Genomic DNA, 7,167 nt, shown 5'->3' with positions numbered 1-7,167 from the left:
TGTGTTATAAAAATTTGTGATTGCAAATATCAACAGACGGACTTAGAAATAATTGTAAAGACTTTTATATTTATGATGCTAAGCTACTTAAACTGGCAAAACTTCTCAGTGCACCCACACCAATTCCTCTACTTTCAGACACATATATTTTGACAGAGATTATGAGACTGACATGTTCCTTCTTTTTGTTTCAGGGCCATTCCACCAAATGGGTGCCATTTGCTTGTTGTAACTCTAAAAACTACACACACAAATTGAACTATTGAAAATCTGTACTGGTCAATCTCAGGTAACTTTATTTAATTTTTCACACAGTTTTTAAGTGGAAGATGAATGCATTTTTCTCAATCCTGTTACCAAAACTCTTAAGTCTTTTAAAAAGCCTGTGTATAAATATGTCAGCTAATTCCTTCGTTTTCCCATCAAGCAGGTGTTTAATTTAAAGAAAGTGTTAGTTTCATGGTCAAAATATGTATTTTTATCATAAAAAATCACTATATATCTACAAAAAAAACCACACACACAAACCCAATGCAACTCAACCCTCAAGTTTATACATTTTTTATGATGTAATTTATTAAACAATGGGATGAATGATGGACCAAACTTCATTAAAAAAATAGTGGTTTAACTTTTTTTATTTATTTATTTCTATTTATTTATTTCTTTTTTGGAAAAAAATATGTAGTAACAGGAATGAAACTGGGTAACAGGAATGTGTGTCCATATGTGTGTATATAGGCTTGACTACACTTGTGAGGTGTTAATATCCTCACTGATATACTGAAGAGTGTTGAACATTGACTAGTAAGCTGGACCTCACTGGTAAAAAAGGCCAAATCGTGTTTCTATTTAAATCTAGTGGTTTGCAGGGGTTTTGTTAGGGTTATATTTAGGGGTAAGGGATGGGTTATGAGATGATATATCAATAACAAAAAATAATAATAATGGGAAAATATCATTAACCTGATTAAAAAAAACAAAAAACAATGGAGGTCTATGAGATGTCCTCACTAATATCATGAAATGCATTTGTGCCGGTGTGTTTTATATCTTTTATATGTGTATAAAATGTACATGTAACACATAAAAGTATGTGTTATACTTAACCATATTTTGGGGAACAATTTTAATTTGTCACCCACTGACTTTCAAAGCTGCTACATAGTAACGACTTTCTACTTCGAGGACCTTGATAGAAATGTAGTGGAGTGAAAAGTACAATATTTGTCTTTCAAATGTAGTGAAGTTAAAGTCATAAGTTCCCAGAAAAAATAATACTCAAGTAAAGTACCAATACTCAAAAAGTGTACTTAAGTACAATACTCAAGTAAATGTACTTAGTTACTGTCCGCCTCTGCCTGTTACTGTTACTCAGTCCTTTTAGTCTTTATATGAGTAACAGGATTGGGATTTTAGGATAAAATTAGCAAATACGTATAATATAGCCACATGGAGTACATGCTAATGTTATGAGGATACTCAGCAAATTCTAGTGATTTACCAAAGATTTGTATTTTTAAAATAAATATAACATCTAAGAAATAATTTAGGTAACAGGACAGTATGTTAAAAGTGACACTCCCAGTCATCATTACAATATCATCAAATATACAGAAAAGAAAACGAGACCACATTTCCTTCAGAAGATCCAGATATCATGTTGAAAATGCGTATTGTGGAATTTTCCCAGTTTTTCAGAGGGGGGAATGTGTTAGGGTAACAGGACTGAGTGAAAACCTGGGGACACAACTAAAATTTGTATTCTATCTAAAATATTATAGATAGATTTTGAAATGTATTTAAATCACAGTTGGGGTATGGAGGTACACAAAAATGCTAAATAAAAAAGAATTTAGGAATTTTAGGTAGTTTTGATCATTTTTTAAAATTATATATTTTAAATTTGCTGTTAGATTAATGTGCAGGACACTTTGCCTAATAATAAAATGTATTGTATAGTTACAGGCCCTTCAACAGTCGGATCACATCCCTGATCTTAGGAGCCCCTAGCATGGCATGAACTCTAGCCTCTGTCTTTGAAGTGCTGACTAAGGGGCCGTTTACACGACAACGTTTCCAGCCAAAAATGGGAAACTTTTTATGTGTTTTGCCTGTTTGTTTACACAACAATGGTGTTTTGGGGACTGAAAACACATATTTTTGAAAACGGGTTTCAAAGTGCAAGTTTTTGAAAACGCCACCGTTATCGTATCCGTGTAAACACCCAAAATGGGAATCTTTGAAAATGGTGACGTTATGCGCTTGTGTAGTAAGTGTTAGGTATGTAGACATGAGCAATACGTGTCGATTTTAAAGGCAAGCACGAACAAACATACACAACAATGGCGGAGTACATGGTACTGTTGTTGCTGCTCAAGAGTTTGCTAACGCTTCTTCAGCAAAGTGTGGATTTACTTCACCAATATTACAACCAACAGCGGAGACGCGTCATATAGAACATATAATCGTCACTTCCCTACAGGTACTGCTAACAAGGTGACAGCGCCAACTACTGGCCTGGCATATGTAATACAGTGTTTTTGGCCGTTTTCGCGGATATGTGTAAACGAGAATCGTTTTGAAAACGTTGTCGTGTATACGGGAAACTTTTTAAAAACGCAAGGGAATAACTTTTCCGTTTTTGACTACATCGTTGTCGTGTAAACGTAGCCTACTGTCCACACGAACGCGGTTATTTTTAAAACCGCAGCTTTTTCTACGCGGTTTGGCCGTTCGTCCACATGCAAACGCAGCACCAGGCCACTGAAACTGAACATTTTTGAAAACGCCTGCCAGGGTGAAGATTTTCAAAAACTCCGGTTGCAGTGTTATCGTGTAGACAGCGAAACTGGAGTATTTGGTTTGTGATGTCGGAGCCTGTGCTGTTATCTCCGCCTACTAGAAACTTTTTCAGGCTTCTGATTGGCCAACATGGCTTTACGGTTGAGATTATATCGCCACCTGTTGGTTTGGCATGCTCTTGACAGTGCTTAATAGCATGCGTTTGCGTTTTCATGTGGACGGAGATTTTTTTAAAAACGGAAGAAGGAAAAACTCCGTTTATAAAAATACCCGTGTACGTGTGGACATGGCCAATGACCCCAAAAGTGCTGAGTGTTCAAAGGAATGGTATGGAAGGTTTTGGTTGAAAAGGAGCATAAGAGTCTCAAGAGAGATGAGAAAGAAAGAGAGGAAGAAAGGGTTCAAAGAATGAGAGAGTCACTATGAAAGGAAAGAGCTAAGGATTAAGGAAATCGTAAGGCCTGCTTTGGTTGATGTTGTTCAGTTGATTTCAGAGGAGCTGAGAGCTGCTTCTAACATACGTTTCCTTTTCAACCTTTGTATTTAGATTAGTTCCACAGTTTCTAATTATGATGCATATTGCAAGTGTTTTGAGGTACATTACAGAGGAAAACAAATCTGTTCAGGTACGAGGGTCAGCTTTGAAAGGAATTGATACAATAGCACAGAAATTATGTTTTGCATAAAGAAAATGATGACCAAGTTTTTGCATTGTGCCATTATTTTCGTAACATTTAGATATTTTTACCCAAATTCTCATTATCTGGGCATTTTGTAATTCCCATCTCATTCACATCAATGTTCATTCTCATTAGATTTCCATTATTGCATTTTTACTACTTAATATTATTATGTAAAGATTTTGTAAATATTATACAAAAAGATATTTTAATCAACATAAATTGAAAGCATTAAAACTAATATTACAGTCAATATAAATACATTCATTTTGAAAATATAAATATTTATAAATTTATATTGACTGTAATATTTGCATTTATTTTATCATTTATTTTAATATACAGTATTTTTTCATTACAGTATTTATTTATTCATTCATTCATTCATTCATTCATTTAGCAAAATAATGTCACAAAAATTCTTAATAGTCCAAAAAAATCGGCTTAATTTTCCTTATTTTCAATGTTCTTTTTTTTCAATCACTTTTTAATAGAGACTTTGACTTTTTGTTTACTCTAGGCTGACTGGACAGATATGTCTTTTATTTTTATATATTTTTTTATTTTTTAGCCTATTTTGAGCTAAAGAAGTTAATTTATGATAACTTTTCTGTCAGATTTGATTAATTTGAAATACATTATTGAAACGGAATCCTGATACACAGTTTTGGAAATTTTGGTATTTTTCAATTCAAGAGCTGTACTTGTTTGACTTACTCCCCTGTATGACGGGAGAGTTTCCAAAATTGAGCAAAGAACTGCAAACCATTACACAGACCAGAATCAAAGTATGTATGCAAATTTCATTACACTCAAAGGAAATGCAAAATAACTTCCTTTTAGGTTTGCTCAGCCTCATAGAATAATAGAAAGCAAGATAAAAGGACCCTAGATGGGTTCATTCATATCTATTATGAAATCATCTCTTTATCATAAAGCAGAAACAATTCTAGGCAGAAATAACCTTTTCTTTTGTCTCGGTTAGAAGTGTTTTTCAGTTCTTTCCAAACTGCGCAGCAAAGACAAAGTAGCTCATTTTCTCAGGCTGAGAATGTCTGTCTTGCCTTCTGTATCCCATTCCCCAACAACAGATCAATTAGAATTGAGTTGCAGTAAGCAGGATGTATTGATCTATGATCATCATTTCCATAAATGCCATGAGGCACAATTGATCCAGGCCAGACTTAAGCCATTTTGTCTATATATGAGCATTATTTGCATCATAATAGGAGTCACCATGGCTATAGACTGAAGAAACATTTTTACATGAAGATTATTTTATGGGAAATAAAAATCACAAGTGAGAACTCTTTAGTCTCTCAACTGCTTGTCAGTCTCATTTAGAGAATAAATAGAGATTAAATGGAGACTTTCAAACGTCTTTATCCTTCAATCTTATTTTTTCCTAGTCTTCAATCTTGTGTTTATTCATAATGATTGCACTTTATTTCACAAGTGCATAAATTGTTGGAACAATAAAAAGCTCCTCTAATTCTGACATTGGTGACATTTTTTACAGTACATCTCCCAATGAAATTGATAATAACTGACAATAACTCCCTTTCAAATGCAATGATGTGTTTTGAGCATACATTATTATTAGAGAATGCAGTGAAATGTCAAGATTTTTTGGAGGTAAATGTTGTTGAAATGTCACCAAGGTAGTTTATAATATTCTTCTTCTATTCTGTTGTTACCCCTCATTATGCCCCATTTTGCCACAATAATAATTTTTTTTTACATTTTCTAGGGCAAAACTTGCCTCCACCATGCTTTAATACGTTGCCAGTTCATTACTAAATGGTTACTAAGGAGTTGATATGCAGTTGCTTGGGCATTCTGGATTGTTTCTAGGTTGTCTCTTGTTCAATATGGACTTTTTGTCTCATTTTATTATGCAAAAATCAAAAGTCTGATTGCTTAATAGCAAATATTAAATATATTATGTAAACTGTATGTTCAGTGTGTTTATTGTAAGAAACTGGCTAAAGCAAAAGTATTTTAAAGATAAGGGTTTTAGATGGAAAGATACACACATTGTAAAAACATTATTTCAAACACTCTTTATTCTTATCGCACTGATTAATATTAATCGTGACCCTGTTTCAACATCCACAAAGGAAATCAATAAATGTACAGTTTCACACTGCGCTGCTGTGTGAAAACAAACTCAAAAGGTCAGTAGCCAGTCACTCTATGGCCGGGAAGCTAAAATCTCACTTCAAGGCTTCAGAACAAATAGCACATTATTGTCAGAGATTCGTCTTTTTCCAGCCCAGCAGGAAACTGTAGGATTGAGGCTGAAGACAGTTTGCTTGGTTTTAGCTACACAGTGCCACCTACAGACTTAAAACTCTTCACTTATGGCACTGTTAAATTAATTTATTCTAAACACCGCATACATTTGTATTTAGTTTTGGTCTTATGGCACTTGAATTCAGAGGAAAATACAACTGTATTTCTATAAAGGACAGGATGAGAGAGCATGTGCAGCCGCGGCAGTCCACCTCTTTGACAAGAATATTCATTCATTTATTGTTTTTAAATGTGTTAAAGCTTGAAACTTATGAAGAAAAAAAAAAGTCCAGTAACCGCTCTGATCTCTTCAGTTAATTCTTCAGACTGATTCAAACCGGTTAAACGTGAGTAAAAGAACTGGCTCATAAGAGTCGTTCGTTCAAGAACAAGACTGCACTGGACGCGCTGTAGCCGTTTTGAATCACTCATAAGAGTCATTCGTTCGTAAATTAAACCAGTGGTTCCCAACCCTGGTCCTGGAGGCATCCCAACACTGCATGTTTCGCATGTCTCCTTAATCAAACACACTTGATTCAGGTCATCATCTCATTAGTAGAGACTCCAAGACCTGAAACTGGAGTGTCAGAGAAAGGAGACATGCAAAATGTGCAGTGTTGGGGTGCCTCAAGGACCAGGGTTGGGAACCACTGAGTTAAACTACACATATTTGTGATTCACTAAATAGAAACGCCTAGTATATTGTCTGTGAATCATGTTGTATGCTTTGATTCACTAAGGCTACGTCCACACGAAGCCAGAGCTTTCCCTATCCGATCTTTTTTTTCACCTCGTCTCAAGAAATATCTGCGTCCACACGATACCACGAAACCTTCACAAAACGATGTAGTATACATGCCAGACCAGCATGTGGCGCTGTAATTCTGCCACAGAGAAGAAGACTTGGACTATGCGCATAAACCTTGCGCGCGGTATACAAACGAACATGGAACAATACATTTATTAATCAGTGTTAATGTAAGTTAATAAAAAGACAATCGTTCAGTGTTTGTTCATGTTTTTGTTGCTGTTACGTGAAGTAGCGGCGTCTGACTAAGGGCGAGACGTGGGCTGATGACGTCATCTTTTCAGAAAATATACGGATTCGCTGTCCACACGAAAATGCAAGGGTGGCGTTTTCAGATTTATTCACTCTGGGACCCGGTTTCAAGAAATATCGGTTTCACTCTCCCAAAACGCTGGATCCGTCTGGACGAAACGCCTATACGATACAAAAATTATGTGTATACAGCTAAACACGTCTCCGTGTGGCCTAAATTCAAGAACCAATCATTTGTTCGTAAAAGGAGGCTTCATTGGTCACGCTGCATGTTTTGAATCACAATGAATCGGCTGATAATACTCGCTTTCCCCCCATAAATCAGCA

This window comes from Sinocyclocheilus anshuiensis, unplaced genomic scaffold, assembly GCF_001515605.1.
Source record: "Sinocyclocheilus anshuiensis isolate Anshui unplaced genomic scaffold, SAMN03320099.WGS_v1.1 scaffold1744, whole genome shotgun sequence".
NCBI lineage: Eukaryota > Metazoa > Chordata > Actinopteri > Cypriniformes > Cyprinidae > Sinocyclocheilus > Sinocyclocheilus anshuiensis.
This window is presented reverse-complemented; position numbering follows the sequence as displayed.